Below are 19,501 nucleotides of genomic sequence, written 5' to 3' on the forward strand. Positions count from 1 at the left end.
TAGAATTTTTGAGAATGCTGGCAAAAGTAAAATCAGTCTGTAGTTTGATGGTATCTCTTTATCCCCTTTCTTGAATAGAGGCTGAACATCTGCATATTTTAGCCAGTCAGGAAATGTCCCAGTTATAATTGATTGGTTACACAAGTAACTTAAAATTGTACTAAACTCACAAGAACATGCCTTAATTAACTTTGTTGATATTTCCTCGAACCCACCAGAATGCTTTGTTTTTAAAGATTTTATTATGGCAGTTATTTCTTTTGGTGGAGTGAGTGATATATTCATGTACTTGAAGCTATTTGTTTAGGCTAGTTTCAGATATTCAAGGGCAGTATTTACTGATCCTGAAAGTTCCATTCTATCAGTAATGGATATAAAGTACTTGTTAAATAGATTTGCCACACTATGCCCATTAGTTACTAATGTGTCATCTACCCTTAGTGCTATTTGCTCCTGTTCCTTTCTGGTTCTACCAGTCTGCTACATCTACATCTACATTTATACTCCGCAAGCCACCCAACGGTGTGTGGCGGAGGGCACTTTACGTGCCACTGTCATTACCTTCCTTTCCTGTTCCAGTCGCGTATGGTTTGTGGGAAGAACGACTGTCTGAAAGCCTCCGTGTGCGCTCTAATCTCTCTAATTTTACATTCGTGATCTCCTCGGGAGGTATAAGTAGGGGGAAGCAATATATTCGATACCTCATCCAGAAACGCACCCTCTCGAAACCTGACGAGCAATCTACACCGCGATGCAGAGCGCCTCTCTTGCAGAGTCTGCCACTTGAGTTTGCTGAACATCTCCGTAACGCTATCACGCTTACCAAATAACCCTGTGACGAAACGCGCCGCTCTTCTTTGGATCTTCTCTATCTCCTCCGTCAAACTGATCTGGCACGGATCCCACACTGATGAGCAATACTCAAGTATAGGTCGAACGAGTGTTTTGTAAGCCACCTCCCTTGTTGATGGACTACACTTTCTAAGGACTCTCCCAATGAATCTCAACCTGGTACCCGCCTTACCAAGAATTAATTTTATATGATCATTCCACTCCAAATCGTTCCGCACGCATACTCCCAGATATTTTACAGAAGTAACTGCTACCAGTGTTTGTTCCACTATCATATAATCACACACTAAAGGATCCTTCTTTCTATGTATTCGCAATACATTACTTGTTAAATAGATCTTTCACTGTATCCCATATTGTTTTTATTATGTTCCCTGACATTGCTATCTTCTTCTCGTAGTGCATTTGTTTAGACATCTGAATTACTTTTTTAATGTTTTACAATATTCCTTGTATTTAGCTAAATCATCAGCATTGGAGCTATTTATGGTCGACAGTTACATTTTCCTTTTTGTCTTACAGGAAATCTTTATTCCTTGTGTAATCCATGGTTTTATTATAGACTTCTGTTTAATTTGAGTAACTTTTAGAGGAAAACAGTTTTCAAACACGGTACTGACATTGTTCACGAATGTGTTATATTTTTCATTCATGTCATGAGCACTATAAACATCTTTCCAGTTCATATCTTTGAGCAGTTTTCTAAAACACTCAATTTTTGGTTGATTGACTACTCTCCTGTACTCAGATTTAGCGGTCTTGATAATCTGCTTAGAATTTACATCTAAAACCAGGAGCTGCATGTCATGATCTGATATTCCATTTATAGCAGGTTTTATGATATGATTTTGTTCCTTTGATTTGTCTATAAAAATGTTATCAATGGCTGCCCTTGAGGATTTAGTGATCCTAGTTGGAAAGTTTACAGTGTGAGTTAGATTGAAAGACAACATTACTAACTGCAGTGAATGTTTACTGGAGGATTGCATTAAAAAATCTGTATTAAAGTCACCAGCAATCAAAATTTCCTTGTTTCTTCCTGTTACATAACCCAAAAGAGCTTCTAGATGACCTAAGAATAGATTATAATTTCCTGCAGGTGCTTGGTAAATAGTTATTATTATATAGGATCTGTTATGGAACTCAACTTCTGTTGCACATGCTTCTAGATGCTGCTCTAAACAGAATTTATTAATGTCAATGTTCTTGAATCTATGGCAGTGTTTGATAAATGTGACAACTCCTCCTCCATCCATATCCACTCTGCAGAAGTAGGAAGCTAGCTTAAATCCTGAAATGTCTAACATATCTATATCAGTTGTCACTTGATGTTCAGAGGGGCAGATTATGTCAATTTGGTTAGATGAATTCAGTTCATTGATACAAATGAGTAGTTCATCAACTTTATTTCTAAGTCCCGGAATGTTCTGGTGTAATAAAGATAACTGATACTGCATACTAATGGGATTGTAACTGCTTTGGCGAAGATGAACTGGCAGTTTCTGTTTACATTCTGTTAAACACTGTTTAATTGGAGGCTGTATGATAAAATATGACTCCTGTTCATCTGTTTTCTCAAACTGAGTGTGTCTGCCAATCTCTCTTAAAACTCGTTTTCTTTCCCCCTTCCCTATCCTAAAAATGGCATCCCTCTGACACCTGTGACCACTGGTATTTTACTTGTGCCAGTGTCCCCCCTTACGTTTTCTGCTATCAACCCAGACAGTTTTCCCTTCCCTTCCCTTCTGAGGTGAAGGCCATGCCTAGTGTAGTCCCACCAATCGATAGCATCCACAGGAATCAAACCAATATGGGACCCTATATCCGTCCTAAGCAGCCACTCCTACTCCAAGTTCACCCTCCCTACGGAAGAGTTCAAATGAGGCCGATCATGGCGCCTCAACACAGACACAAATCCCACACCCGTATGCTTCGTTGCTGATGCTATCTTCACCATGTCACTCTCTATGGAATATTCAGAGTCTCTGTCAATGCTATTTCCCGGACCACCCACTATAACCACGGCATCCTCCTTTGTGAAATCCTTGCATAAAGCACCTACATCCTCTGTTACCTGACACATATCCTCACTAGGCTTGAAAAAGTTTGTGACCTGGTACTCTGGACCTAGATTTTCCTGCAGTAGTCGCCCAACACCTCTACCATGGGAACTACCTAACAACAGAACTTTCTTTCTCTTTAAAAGTTTCCCTACCTTTTTCAAGTCCTTGAAAGCTTGATGTGCCCTTTCTACAGCTTCAGCTACATGAGGCTCATCCGATTCTGACTGAGGCAACAGGTCAAATCTATTTTCAAGATTTATGACAAAGCTGTCTGATGCTCTCTTTGCCTGTTCCCCCTTACCTGCTGGCATTTCCCACCTCTGTTCACCCTTCTCCCTCTTTAACCTGTTCAGATCCTCCCTTGCCTTGTCTAGGTCAGCTTGAAGAGCTGCTATTTTCCCTTCCTGTTCCAGTATTTTTCTATCTCTACTGCAGATCCTACAATACCACTGGTGAGCCTCATTTATGTCCCCATTTCCCCACGCCACTATATTCTCCCCAATGAAAGAAACTACAGCACCCTTCACACCATACCCCGGAACTAACGATCCTACGGCATGTCATAAACTTCTCACTCATGGTAAAAACAGAAATCGTATAAGCTGATTTAAGTAGTGACTAAAACGTAAACAAAGGACCCTAGAAACTATTCAGGCAGATATAAATAAATTGAAAGAGTACTGAATAAAAAAACTGGTGATTACATACAACTCAATGTTGACTTACGATACGCGCGCGTGAAATTAAGCCTAAAATCCGTGCTATAGGCGCGACAAGGAAAATAAACTTCTTACCCCGTTTAATCTTCTTTAACACTTCACTAACACTTCCACTAATGTAACAACACTTATATTATATTTATACCAACTGGAAACGTTTATCTATAAGTTTAATTCACTGCTTACTTACGGTTCGCGCGCGTGAAATTAGGCCTAGGATTCGTGCTACAGGCGCGAGTAGAAAAATACGCTTCTTACCCCGTTTAATCTTATTTTATGCTTCACTAACACTTCCACTAATTCAAAAACACTTATATTATATTTATAACACCTGTACACGTTTAAAAATAACTTAATAACAACGCTTTTTATAATTATTTAGTGCAGCAAATACTCGAAAAGTCCGCGTCGGCGCAGTGTTGCCAACCATTCAAACACCACCTCTGCCAGCGGGCAGTGGCCCTATAATGTCAACAGAAACTAGTCGTAATGGTTTGTTAGAAACAACAGGGTGCCATTCACTTACAGTGGGTAGATTTGTAGGTTTCGTCCTTTGGCAAACTACACATGTCCTTACAACATTCTGAATTATTCTTTTCATATTTATAATATGACATTGTCTTGCGAGAAGTGCTCTACATTTTTCAATGCCCACGTGTCCGCACGAAAGGTGCACGTGCCAGATTAAATCACTGGTACACACTTCCGGTACACAAATACACCACAAGTCCTTGTTAACATTATTCCGGTAATATAATACCCCATTTCGCACAGAATAATGGCTACCTATCTGATTTCCACCCGAAGCTAGGCGTTCTTGTTTGACTTTTCCCAAAGCGGGATCTTCGTCCTGTAACCTAGGCAGTTGGTTGCACGCCTGCAGGAACCTTTTGCGACAAGTACGGACTTTCATGACTAAAATTTTGTACTCTGTTGCCTGTTCTAGTATTTGTGTTAGCTCAGGCAGACCTTGCGGCAACCGTGACAAAGCATCAGGTACTACGTTGTCACAACCTTTTACATACATTATTTGAAATTGATATTCCTGCAGCACAAGCACCCACCTAGTCAACCTGTCGTGCATTAACTTGCATGTCAGCAAAAATCTGAACTTCTTCATGGCCCATACTACTGCTAGTGTTTCGAGTTCTGTGACTCTATGTGATCGTTCACAACTTGACAACACTCGGTTTGCAAAACCGATTATTCTTACGTTCTTGTTTCTACCTTCATCCTCGATTTGGAATAAATAAGCGCCTAGTTTGACAGTGGAAGCGTCTGTAGCAAGGCAAAGTTCCTTTGACGTGTCAGGATGTGACAGTAGATTAGCATTTAAAAGGGCTTATCGTATTCGCTCAAATGACTGCTGGCACATTTCATTCCATATCCAGGTTGTATTCTTTCTCAGCAAGTTTAACAGGGTATTATCATTTAAAAGCTGGTCAGGTATGAATCGTCTGAAAAATGACACTAGACCCATAAATGCCTTCAACTGTTTCTTGGTTCTAGGAGGGGGGAAGTTCTCGATTGCTGCCATTTTCTTCGGATCGGGCACGATACCTGTAGGTGATATTACATGGCCAGGAAATTTTATTCTCTCCCTACCAAATTTGGATTTTGCGAGGTTTGCGGTTACGCCAACCTCAGAAAATCTTTTTAGTACGCATCTCAGCCTGTCTATGTGGCTTCCCCAATCGGGAGTAGCTATTAATATGTCATCAACATACAACGTTACTCGCCAAAAAATCTGGTCCTAATACTGCATCGAGCGCTGCAATGAAGACACCTGCACTAACATTTAATCCAAATGGTAAAACTTTAAATTGGTAACTTCTGCCAGGAAACACAAATGCAGTGTACTTTCTCGATGATTCAGTTAGCGGGATTTGCCAATACGACGAACGCATATCGACAGAGGTCAGATATTTAGCTCCATAAAACTTCTGTGTCTGTTCATCCAGGTTTTTTGGTCGCGTTCTGACAGGTACAACTGTTATGTTAATATCGCGCGCATCAAGCAAGAGACGTATACTGCCGGCCGATTTCGCTACTGCCACGAGCGGCCTACTGTACAGAGACAGAGATGGTTCAGTTATCGCCCAATCAAGCATTTTTCTTATTTCCTTCGTGACTGCCTCCTTCTTTGACCACGGGATGGTGTAGTTTGCGTGACAGAAAGTACCATGAGGTACTACTTCGATGTTATAGGAGCAGCACTCGATAACACCAGGTTTTTCCGAAAACCCATTCTCATAATCTGTAAGTAGCTGAGTCAATTCGTTCTGTTGTGCTTGAGTCAAATGTTCTGACTGTAGTGTTGGCAGTTAGCCAACACTACGCACACTAATTGAGAGAGGAGGCCGAAATGTAAGCGTTAAACTCACGCAGGCTGGCGTGAGGTCTGAAACAGGATACGGAATGAATGCTATAAGGAAAAGTACGTAGCTGCTGGAATACTTAACTTTAATCGATCATTTGTATACATCGTTCTTGACGGTACTTATAAAGAATATAACTGTTAATGGCGCCTTGCTAGGTCGTAGCCATTAACTTAGCTGAAGGCTATTCTAACTATCTTCTCTGCAAATAAGCGAGGCTTCGTCAGTGTTGCATCGCTAGCCCCGTACAACTGGGGCGAGTGCCAGGACGTCTCTGTAGACCTGCCGTGTTGTGGCGCTCGGTCTGCTATCACTGACAGTGGCGACACGCGGGTCCGACGTATACTAATGGACCGCGGCCGATTTAAAAGCTACCACCTAGCAAGTGTGGTGTCTGGCAGTGACACCACACTGACTCCATGACTTGCATGGCTATGAGTTTCCTTTTTTCCTCCCTGTCTTCAGTAATAAACTCTTTATAATAAGCTTGTCTTGTACTTAAGGAAGAATATAAATTCATCATCTGTATTCCTTCGAATCTAGACTGAAAGCTCCGACAATATTTACCGTGCACTTCGCGTGTCCTCAACAATGGCAAAACTACACGTCTCCCCTCATTCATAAGGCTTATTTCCCCTCACAAGAGGTCGATTTTTGCGTCCCTCTGGCGTAAAAATTCCATCCCCAGGATGCAAGCAACACTTAATCCCTTAACTACTAGGAACGAGCTTTTCATTGCTTTATTTCCTCCCGTAAACTCGACTTGCACCTGGTGCTTAATGATATGATGTTGTGGGCCTATTGCACCTGTTACACGACAATTCTTCACTGGAAATACTGGTATTCTATTATGTTGACTTAATTAATTGTAAAGATTAGCACTCATGACGTTGGTTGACGCACCGGTATCAACTATTATCTGTACTGGTGCTCCGTACATATCTGCTTGCAATATAGCCTGCACAACACTTTTGTCGGTTCGGTTACATTTCTGCGGTAAGTCTACAAGTTCTTTTTCTATTTTTATTCCCTCATTGTATCTCAGCATACAAAGTTTATGGCTGTCATCCGTGAATGTGCCCTCACTACACCTTCCTGCAGCCAACAGTGGAGAGCGTCTTGTGGCTGTTTTTAGTTTAACGGGTGAGCATTAGTGGGTTGACAGTTGTCTGTCACTTCCACTAATGTCACATTGTGGTTCTGCTTGTTGTTGTTGCTACTGTTGGGTTAGTCGCCCTGCCTCCCCGATGGTGTATTTTGATATTGTGTATGGCTCTGGTTTTGCAGTGGTCGGTTGTAATTTCCTGACATGTTCTGTGATGGAGCTGGATTGGCGTTCCACTGTGGCGCTGTGTTTTGTTGCCACTGTGGTGTCGGTTCATTATAACCACGCCACTGGTTTCGGTTGTTCCCCCATTTCGGGTTGCCGTTACTATTATATCCACTAGTCATGCGTCCATCATGATGTCTCTTCCGATTTTGACGATTATAACCGTTGCCGTTATAACCATTGCCATTGTTTGTGCCTCGATTCTGTTGCCAGTGCTCTTGCCTATTCCCGTTACCATTTGGTACTAAGTTACTATCGTCACTGTGGCTGCCACTGTAATCGGATTTTTGTTGATCAAAGCCTGCACGGTTCCACTTGTTTTCGGTTTTCATGTCTTCGATCAATAAGTCAATAGAATCCACTACTTCGATGAATTGTTCTAAATCATATTCCGGCACATTGATGAATTATCTTTTAATATCACCGGGCAACTTCATTTTTATAAATCTGATTATGTCGCGATCGGACATTGGCTCGTCCCAGTACCTGGTTTTGTTTATATATTTTCAAAATATTTGCGTAACGTTCCCACCTTACGATTGTATATTTCTGGACTGTACAACTCCTTGCGTAGTCTTTCTTGGATGCTATCGGATCAGAATTTTTTCAGGAATGCACCTTCAAATTGTTGCGTCGTTAGACATTTTTCGAACACGTCGGTGGCCCGCAGTGCAGCGTCACCTTGAATAAAGGAGACCACGAACGGTATTCCCTGTCTTTCCGTCCATGTCCTGGGAAACACATTCCTGAAGCTCTTAATGAACACCACAGGGTGAACATTTCGTTTTTCGCTATTGAAGGGTTGGAATTGTTCAAATGGCTCTGAGCACTATGGGACTTAGCACCTGTGGTCATCAGTCCCCTAGAACTTAGAACTACTTAAACCTAACTAACCTAATGACATCACATACATCCATGCCCGAGGCAGGATTCGAACCTGCGACCGTAGCAGTCGCGCGGTTCCGGACTGAGCACCTAGAACCGCTAGACCACGGCGGCCGGCGAAGGGTGGGAATGTCCTGTGTTTTATCACATTGTCCTCTATTTTGCACATCTGATTGCTACCTTCTGTAGCATTCATTACTTCGTGATGTGCGCTGCACGGTATCGCATTTTGTTCGTGCCCGTAATTCACATTAGGTTGCAGTTGCGCACTCGCACCCTGCATACCGTCAGAGATATTATAGTGATCAGTACGCGGAGTTGGATTAATTATCTGTCCGTCACTGTTTACATTGCTTTCCAACACAGACAGTCTCCGCGCGACCTCCTGTTGACAATTCGGCAACTCCCGCTGTCACGCGGGATCTGATCTGTGTTAATTCAGCGTGTAGCGCAGCAGCACTAGCGTCAATATTTACACTACCTTCCGCATTCTGTTCTACGGCTGTTTTTACATCGCTTTCAATTCTTGCAGATATCTCGTGATCCTTTACTTCTTGACATTCATTAAATTCTTTTTCGAATTTTTGAGCTTGCACTTCCAAATATGTATCAATACTTTTCCGTGCATCTATCTCCACATTATCCACGTGGTTGGTTAAAGTCTGGACATTGTCTTCAAGCCTAGCCTGCGATATTTGTAATTTTGGCATCTCGCCGCCTAAGCTTAGCACAAGATCGGGTATTTCTTTGCAAGCGCCTCGCATCTCGGCCAGTTCGCTTTGGGTACTGTCTAGTTTCCCTTCACTGCGCTTCTCTTGCTCATTGAGCTTTTGCGTTAATTTTTTCTCCTGCTCATGTAGCATCTGAGCCAATTTTTCGTCTCTTTCTTTTTCCCTCTGTTCTGACATTCTTTCTTTATCCCTTTCTTCCTGTTCTCTTTGTTGCTCTTGCTCATAGAGCATCTGAGCAAATATTTGATCTCTGTCCCTACCTCTTTCTCCTCACCTGCTCAGAAATTCTGCAAATGGGTCTGCAATCGGTGAGCATACTGGTGCCCCGCGAAATATATCACTCGATTGGCCCTCATGCCCAGGCAGTGGAGTTGTTGTTATTGTATTCCCATTTTGCTGTGGAGTGTCATTCACCGTCCACAGATCCTCGCCCCCCGCTCCGGAAATTATGTTATCCGAGGCGGTAGCTTGGGATTCGTTCACGCTTTGCAACTGATCCTCACTTTTTCATGTTAACAGGATTTTGTTCGTCTGGTACAGATGCTTTAGACTGTCCTATCTTACCAATGATAAATTCACTTTAAGCCACTGACAAATCTTCAACACTGCTACAGATACGAATAATTATCCCCTCCAAAAATAAACACATGAACACACAAATAAACACAATTTAATTTGCACTTTACTTACTATTTTTTCATCGAAGGTATCTCATGTGAATATGGGTTCGATACTCCGCACAGAGCTACAGAGGATGCTTGCACAGTTGGCTTTACCTTTGTTATTTCTGTTTCACGTAATCCCTTTTCTTTTCTACACCTTTTCTTCTTCAGATCTCCTCAGGGTGTGGTTTTGCTGTTGTGCACGTAAAAGAATTCATATAGGCATTAATATTTTACAACAATTAGGCACATACATAATTACATTCATTACAATAGTAAGTATCATATTAATAAATGTCGCATTTTCTTTGATCGGGCCCCAAAGTTGCGGCGCCAATCTCGCGTCCGTCGGCCGTGGTAATTTAATTTATTATTTACTACAGAAGTTGATTGGTAATGGTAATTGTTACCGACTTACGTGGTGGGCCTTAATCAAAATGGTATTTCATTCAATTTTGATCTACAATTACATGCTTTTGTGAAGTTCCCTTTTTTAACAATATTAATCTTCAGTGGACGTTATTTGTTACGTTAATGAACGTTAGACTCGCTGAATCTTAAAACATGAGCACATAAGTTGAACAATGGAATAAACTTTTCATATTAATTTCCTCGGCTAGTCAGTTCACCAAAAAAATCTTTACTTATTAATTACAATTGCGGCCCACACACGTGAGACAGTATTTTTTCTTACCTTCGTTAACCATTGCTTTGTAGTCGGAGTCCTGGTTCTGGCTCTCGGCTGTTGTATTGAAAATAACAATCTTAAAGCTACGTGTTTTCTACAACGTCGGGCGGCTGTGGAGAAAAATGTATATTATGTTAATAGCGGACGACTTTTTCGCTTCCGCAAATTTTTATAAGTTAATATCGCCACGTAATGGCGTTGTTCGCTGCATCGGCCGCTGAGATTGTTGCACTGTAAATTACTCGAATGCAGGTTAATTCAAGGTAGGCGGACATGTAATAGGGATCACCTCTTACAAACTAAAAGTGAACAATAATGTTAAATCAATATATTATCTGCTTAATTAGTACAAATATGCTTACATTTGCCAGCACTCGCAAGATGTCCATCTACACGCAACCAAGACAAGAGAAGAAGCGAAGACGACTAAAAAATTTATAGAAGAGCGTATCTTGTCGTCTCTTTAGATCATTTTGTTGTATTTCTTAGCCCGCCCTCGAAACTTACACAGAGAAATTAATATAAAACGAAGAAAAATGTATGTTCGCCTGAGCGGCTACTGTCCACTTATTATTCAAATTTTAAATGTCTCTTCATTATAAATACGGTTTTTAAGTCTATTCTTATTATTTCACGGGGGACGCTATAAGGGCTCTCAACAAGGGAAGTGTCCAGACGCCTCTCAGTGAATCAAAGCAATGTTGTTCGGACTTGGATGAGATGCAGAGAGACTGGAACTGTCGCTGACATGCCTCGCTCAGGTCGCCCAAGGGCTACTACTGCAGTGGTTTGGCCGCTACCTACGGATTATGGCTCTTAGGAACCCTGGCAGCAACGCCACCATGTTGAATAATGGTTTTCGTGCAGCCACAGGACACCGTGTTACGACTCAAACTGTGCGCAATAGGCTGCATGATGCGCAACTTCACTCCCGACGTCCATAGAGAGGTCCATCTTTGAAACCACGACACCATGTAGTGTGGTACAGATGTGCCCAACAGCATGCCGAATGGACCGCTCAGGATTGGCATCAGGTTCTCTTTACCGATATGCTTTCAGCCGCATATGCGGTTAACTACACAATCGGCGGAGGAGTGTTGGAGGAACCTGGTCAGGCTGAACGCCTTAGACACACTGTCCAGTGTGTGCAGCACGGTGGAGGTTCCCTGATGTTTTAGGTGGCATTATGTGGGGCCGACGTACGCCCCTGGTGGTCATGTAGGCGCCGTAACGACTGTACGATACTTTAATGCCATCCTCCTAGAGATAGTGCAACCATGTATACAGCATATTGGCGAGGCATTCGTCTTCATGGACGACAGTTCGCGCCCACTTCGTGCACAACTTGCGAATGACTTCCTTCGACTAGCGTGTTATCCAGACATGAACCATATCGAACATGCCTGTGATAGATTAAAAAGGGGCTGTTTACGGACGACGTGACCCACCAATTACTCTGAGGGATCTAAGCCGAATTGTCGTTGAGGAGTGGCACAAACTGGACCAACAGTGCCTTGATGAACATGTAGTTAGTAGGTCGCGACAAATATAGGAATGCTTCAATGCAAGAGGGCGTGCTACTGGGTAATAGAGGTACTGGTATGTACAGTTATCTGGGCCACCATCTCTGAACGTCTAGCTGTACGGTGGTACAACGTGCAACGTGTGATTTTCATGAGCAATAAAAAGGCGGGAAATGATGTTTATATTGATATCTATTACAATTTTCTGTATACGTTCCGGAACTCTCGGAACCGAGGTGATGGAAACCTTTTTTCATGTGTGCATGAACTAAATGCAATGAAATGAACTGAATATAACGACTGGGATGAAAACCATGAATGTACGGTATGATGTAATACTGAATTGGTCACAAAAGGCTAATATTTTACGGTGCGGACATCAGTTACGAGTATACGTAAAAATCCAGTAACCGTTGATGCTTGGGAACTCTAGCTGCTGCAAATAAATAGCTACATCCATTATGATCTTTGGTATGAGGGTACGAGGGATCTCTTCTACCGCTGAATTTGTGAGGATTGTAGGTTCAGTGACAGTATTTCGCAGAGATGTAATCTCCAAGCAGATAGGATTACAACGTTTCGGACGATTCAGGTCCCTCAGAACTATTTTAATCATAAGCCGATGAGCCAAAAATACAAGCAAAGCAGCGCATGGCAGTGTATAAAATTTTACTTTAAATTTATATGCAAAGAAAAGGAATATCTTTGGGACCAACAACTTGTGTAAATAGGTTTTAAATGCCCTGCAATCGTAGTTATGACGCAATAACAAACTACAGATTTCGACAGTGCAGCGTAGCACGCCGTTTTCGCCCTCGCCGTTGATTTTAACACATACATAATTGTTTGAAAAATATATTGCCTGTCTCGTTCTAAATGTATATTATAGTATCGTGCAAAAATATTAAATAAGTCGATCAATAACTTTTCGACATTTTTTCTAAGAATTTTTCCTGAAGTAAATAGGTGATTAACGTTTCGAGATTTGTCGTAACAACCTTAAACATGGCTTTATCTTTGTAGAGTAGTATAGTTTTTAAATATGTACTTATATACTATATGTATTAAAATGTGTAGCCTATGGGTGTACGGAAGTTTATAACAACATCGTTTAAGAATTTAAAGTAAATCCGTTGTGAACTTCTCGGGATTTTTGACAACAACGTTTCCCCTTCAAGAAGTGTATATAAGCCTAAGTCCTTCGGAATATTTATTAGATTACAGTGTCAAAGTTTGAAGCACATCTGTCAAGCACTTATTCTAGACTTTTAGTAACAACGTTAAACAACAATTTGCCTTTATATAGCAGTACAGAAAATGACGTAGTAACGTTTACAATAAATGAACAGTTGGACTTCTCAATATATCTACGAAACTACGACTTTAGAAAAATGAGCGGATCATAATATTTCTGTCTTAAAGCAATACCGCAAAATTATCTTCATCATACACCTAAATAGTTATGTCACATAGTTATTTGGTTTCTCACTGGTACTTACTCTCTGTACATCTTTGTAAGTTCATTATAGGGCATGTACATCGTTCACCGTTTTGGGTGATAACAACCTACGTTAGTATTTATTCAATTATAGTCCCACAGTTTCAATAAAGACCAAGTTTTTACAAAATTCACTGATCAACGTGAGGATAGACAGCAAGGTAAACAGCCACTAGGAAGCCGACCAGTTATCAATGTGACAAAACGCATTCAGACAAATAAGAATACAACACATGCCTCGTGCCACAACAATATGAAACAAATGTAGTCAGTTCGAATGCGAAGGTCCTTCAAACTGTCTCCAAGAAAACACTCAGTGGAGTCACCTCCGGAGTCCACAAGGGAATTACGGACGAACGGAAGAGAGTTTCCTTCTAAATCTGTTTATCAGGGCAAGAGGTCGGAGGCGGAAGTGCCCGTCACGGTCGATTGCCAAAGAGTCGGAGCGTGTAAAGTAAAGTTGTCTGACTGAAGCGCCGTACCACTGAAGAGGCATGACCTTTAACGCAGCAAAACGCCAGAGGCACCGTTTCCCACTTACCTGAGATGTTACACTCTTCAGGTTAACTGGAACGTTTTCTAGAATTTACAGAGAGAGCCTTCTCTCTCGAAAGTGATACGCAAACAAATTATGACACCCAACACATGTCCTATTTTATACCTTACACATACTTCCTCTCAGAAAGTAGTGGAGGAATACGAAGTAATCCATTTTATTTTGTAAGGTTCTTTAGCGTCTTCCTCCTTGTCACCTAGTATTCATCTGTGACACACTGTACACATCCGAAGTCGCCAATATGCTGTAATCTTTAACATGATTTCTCTTATAGTAGAAGAACTTTTCTGTTATTAGCGTGTTGCTCCTTCCATAGGTTTTCTTTGCTTAACATATCAACAGATATTAGTACAAGAGTATGAGAGACAACTTTGCTTAGTGTATGGTCTTCACAAAAAAAGTAGAATGTAAAGCTCTTGCCTGAACCTGAAACTGGTGTGAGGAAAGTTATGTTGTGTTTGTGTGCCCCAATGATTTACTTAAAATATATGTGCTGTATGTATTGTAATACTTCGTGCATTGTCTTGAAAAAGTGTATATACTTGAGCAAGACCTAAAGTGGTCCGCTGGAATATATGTAAGTGCATATAACTTTATATATGTTACAGCAGAAGTGGAAGTTACAGGGAAAGTATACCATCACTGATGACTTTGCACCTTCAGTGGCCCATTCTGTGTAAGAGGATTACCGATTCCAGCTCTGTCAAACAATACACGTTGACTAGGGATAGTGCACTATCACTAGTGAATTTATACCTTCACTGCCAAGAAGTAAAGAATGTGGACCATGGCTGTAATAACAAAGTAGTCGTGCTTCTAAAGCTGCATTTATCGCCTGTAGTTCGAAAGCATAGTCATATTATGTAAAATTCATTTATTGCAGCAAGGACGTACACCATGGCACTTTGAGCTGCACAATACATTTTTGATTTCGCAAAAGCATCTCAGAGTCTGACATTTTCACGGCAGTTGCATTTGAAGAACCCCTGGCCGCTTCCCATCGACTGAGACGTCGCAACTGTCCTCAGGGCAACAGTTTCCTCTGCCGGAGCTTCCTCCTCTGAGATTATTCTCAGAAGGCAAGTACTGAACTGGGACCAGAAACAAAATGTTGTAGTTGTAGCAGCAGTGGAATATCGTATCGTCCCTTCCATAATTATTTAAAAAAAAGAATTTATTACAGTGCGTATGTTGGCTCAGCACACCATCTCACGTCTCCATTCGTTAGAAGGCATCGGCCGTTGTCTCGAGGACGACACCCAAGGTCGACCTAGCATCTCCTCTTCCTCTGTCGAAGTCAGGGAGTGAAACTCTCACACCAAAGCTCTTTTCCACTGTTGGAATGCAGTGGCCTGGACAGTACCTCATTCTTCTCGCTTGTTCTTCTAAGCACTTGTACGCTTCCGGTCTGAACGCTGACGCATTCTTTGCGCTTGTTCTTCTAAGCGCTTGTACGCTTCAGTTCTGTGTTTTTTAATAGTACGAGTTGACTCGTCTAGATCAGTCAGGCAATAGTCATTATTGTCAGGAGCATTTTCTTTCTCTCTGTTCTCAACCACTGTTCCTGTTGGTATGTTATCTTCATGAAAAGGAGACTTTCTGTGATCATTATCCTGCAACGTTTCAGTCCCTCGCTATTAACACTCACTTGATTAATTATATTTTCAAAGTCATCCTCAGAGTAAACGTTCATCAATGGTGGAAGAGGTAGACTTACTGAAGATGAACCATGTGTAGGAAGGCAGCCAAACGGCACTTCGTATGAAGATCTTAGAATTTCAAAATGTGCAGCGCTATCCCTCATTAGCTGCACAGATCTTAATGCATGCCTCCACTTCACAGTGTTGTGCTCCTGCGCTCCCTCAGTATTTCAGTCTGACAGTGGTAGAGAATTCATGGTAAACGTAGACACAGTCAGAACCAAGACAACATAGAGCGAGGAAATCAAGACATAGAAAATGTGCTGACTATAGCATATTTTCTATGTCTTGATTTGCTGACTATAGCATACTTTCTATGTCTTGATTTGCTCGCTCTATGCTGTCTTGGTTCTGACTGTGTCTACGTTTACCGTGGACAAACTTAAACTTGGGCCATAGCTTAGTGAAGCTGCTCATCATTTTGTTAATGAATTCTCTATCATTGTCAGACTGAAATGCTGAGGGAGAGCCTAACAACGTAAAAATGTCTATAATGTTATCGCATACCTCTTCAGCTGTTTTGGACTTCAGTGGTGGCCTGAGAACAACGAATACTGTGATATGGTCCTGATAAACCATTACGAATTTGTAATCTTCATATGGTTGCGACTGGAAGTCGATGAGATCATCTGGAATTTAGCTCTTTGAACAACATTGGCTTCACTAATATTCCTTTTTCTGACGTTTTTGCTTTTGTAAGCAAGGCTCACAGAAACTAAGATAAATTTTGATATCTCTGTATGTTATATTACAAAACTCTAACCTCAAGCATTTCATCATTCGGTCGCATCCACCGTGGCCAGTCATTACACAAGCATAACGCAGAATATCGTACAGTTCTTCATCATAAATATAGTATTTAATCTTATCTTCTTCAGTTACAGGTTGTATTAATTAGGTTACTCCATTCACTTCCAGAACTTATCTCTTCAAAAACTTGTAGTCGTTACCGTCCCTCCTTCGTCCAGATTTTAGTGATTCAGCCTTGCTGATAAGTGACTTGTACTTTCCTCAGTCCATGAAGACAGAATAATAATTGAGACATCCCAGTTCCACTTTATGATGCTCGTAGAACATCACTGACGCAACCATGTGATGTGAACCGTAACTGCACTGCTGTCATCCACAGCTGCACTACTGTAAACCGCAACTGCACTGTTGTATAACATAACGAACTGACGACAATTGCATTCATGCTTATGCATGGTAGCATTGGTGGACGCACAATTAATAGCCCGGGAGCAGCGATGGTTCACCTTCACTAGTGGATAATATGCTACTGTACACTTTCCGTAGCCGTGTACAGTGATGGTTCACCTTAACTACTGGATGTGTTTCTTTTTTTGTTTTTTTTTGTTTATGATAAGCCCTCACTTATCATTTTAGTGATGGTGTACGTCCACCAGGGAAGGTTTACCTTCCCTAATCTTCCACTTACATTATAACATACACAGGGTTAAGCGAAATTCGCCACTAGGGCTTCGCAGCGCGACACCTCACACGCCAGCGATAAAAAAAAATGTCTTCCACAAAATTTCGTCTGGCGAGTACATCCGACAGAAAAAGGGCATTAAAGAGTGGCAGTCTGGCAACACTGTAACCACATGTATGGTAACTACTTCTGTTACCACACATTAGTCATGTTGTACAGTTAGGTCATACGTATCCTAAATTTACAACATTTTGTAACGCTGAACGTAACAAGTAACTGGTTAGACAAATAAGAAATTGACAGTTGAAACAAGTGACCAGTCCTAGGACAGAATAACTACGAAAAGAATGTCAATTTCGAGATTCTAAAGATGATAGAACAGTACAATAACACAACATCTACTTGTTATTTATTCTACATGTAATATGAGCGCTCAGATGTCGCACATTAGCAACCAGTAACAATAATAAAGTTCATATCAATGACCGCATGACCTTCACAACAGAATACGTTGTCCTCAGAACAACAGATGCTCAAAGCGACCTCCATGCACGTCCAAACATTGGTCAACCCTTCGACCCAAAGCTGCGTCCACAGTAGTAAGAGCAGCATGAACACGTGCTACCAATTCTTCCACATTCGTCAGCGGAGTAGAGTACACATACTCTTTAATTTGTCCCCACAAGAAGAGATCCAGGGGATTTAGGTCAGTGAATGCGGTGGTCATACAACTGGACCTCCTCATCTGAGCCATTTCCCTGGAAATGATCTGTCCAAATACGGTTGCACATTAATTCCAGAGTGTGGAGGTGTACCATCATGTTGGAACCATATCATCTGCCGAGCATGTAGTGGAACATCTTTCGGCGCATCAGGCAGATGGGTTGGGAGGAATGCATGATACCTTCATGCAGTCAACCGGTCAGGCAACATGTAGGGACTAAACACCTGTCACCCAATATTCCAGCCCAGACGTTGATATCCAAGCAAACTTGATATCCATAGTCGCGGATGACATGTGGGTTAACCTCACACCAATGGTGGGAATTATGCATATTGAAGAACTCCTCACATGTGAATTATGCTTCATGCGACCATATTACAGTGTCCAATAAGTCATCGTTGACCTCCTGTTGTTTGAACCATTCACAGAACTGCATCCGCTCATGGAGATCTCGAGGATACAGGTGTTGTCGCTTGAAAGGGGTGCAGTCCATACTCGTGCACGATCGCTACGGTAGCAGGTTCGAATCCTGCTTCAGGCATGGAGGTGTGTTATGTCCTTAATTTAATTAGGTTTAAGTAGTTCTAAGTTCTAGGGGACTGATGACCTCAGGTGTTAAGTCCCATAGTGCTCAGAGCCATTTGAACCATTGAACCATTTGAACTCGTGCAGCACGTTAACGACCGTGCGTTGTGAGAAACGCGGCTGCCTTGCTGTGCTACGTGTACTTCGCTGAGGTTCTTGGTGTATGGCTTCCAGAATAGCTTCCTCTGTACCTGGAGTACAGCGAGTCTGTGAACGACCCCTGTCACGCGATGGTGGAGGGGAAGCACTTGACTACCGAAGGCGCAGCTGCAGAAGACGCAACACATTTTTATCTGGATGGCGTCGATGAGGATATGTAGCAGAGGATTCACGAGCTATAACACCAGCCCGGTTTTCAGATGCAGCAAGCAGCAGAAGCAAGTCTACGTTTTCGGCGTTCGCGGAAGTCATAGGTCTACCACACTGATTTAAGGGTTTACAGTGAGAAAATTCGATAAGTGTGTGCATGTACATTGCAGTCTGTCAGGGGCGCGTTACTCTGCTCATAACTAGTTTCTGTCTGATGGACAGCGCATATAGTAAAAACACGCCGTCACTCTAGTGCGCTGTTCCACCTAACGCGAATTGCCCCTCTGACAGATATTGTTCTGTTTGATTCACACCGACAATGCTAATTGTCAAATGTTCGGTTTCGAATTACACTGTTTCCCTAATGGTAATAGACGTGATGTTTCCACAACACCTTGAAGTAATAATAATAATAATTACAATAATAATAATAACGGATTGAGATACGTACTAAACAGCATGCGATTGCCATAGTCAATTTTGAATGGCATAATTAGTGGGACCATGGTGACAACACACAAATAGTAACCGAGTTTGAGGTTTATTCGCAAAGAACGTTTCTAGACCTATCGGTAAAGTAAGGCCCTACCGAACGAGGTATTAATCTATGAGACCATTAGAGGACGGTTCAAAGAAAATAGGTTTCGTATCTAGTAGATGAAGTGGTGCAAATAAAATCACTCCCACGACGTGGAAATGGCTTCTTTCAAAGCTGATCAACCTTCCATTTCTACGATTGTAGTATGTAATTACAAATGTTTTCTAGAGCACCCGCTGCAATCACTGTTGACGATTAAGATGCCGGCTGGTCCCGGCAGAGGTTCGAGTCCTCCCTCGGGCCTGGGTGTGTGTGTTTGTCCTTAGGA

The sequence above is a fragment of the Schistocerca americana genome, chromosome 3 (assembly GCF_021461395.2).
Source record: "Schistocerca americana isolate TAMUIC-IGC-003095 chromosome 3, iqSchAmer2.1, whole genome shotgun sequence".
Classification (NCBI taxonomy): domain Eukaryota; kingdom Metazoa; phylum Arthropoda; class Insecta; order Orthoptera; family Acrididae; genus Schistocerca; species Schistocerca americana.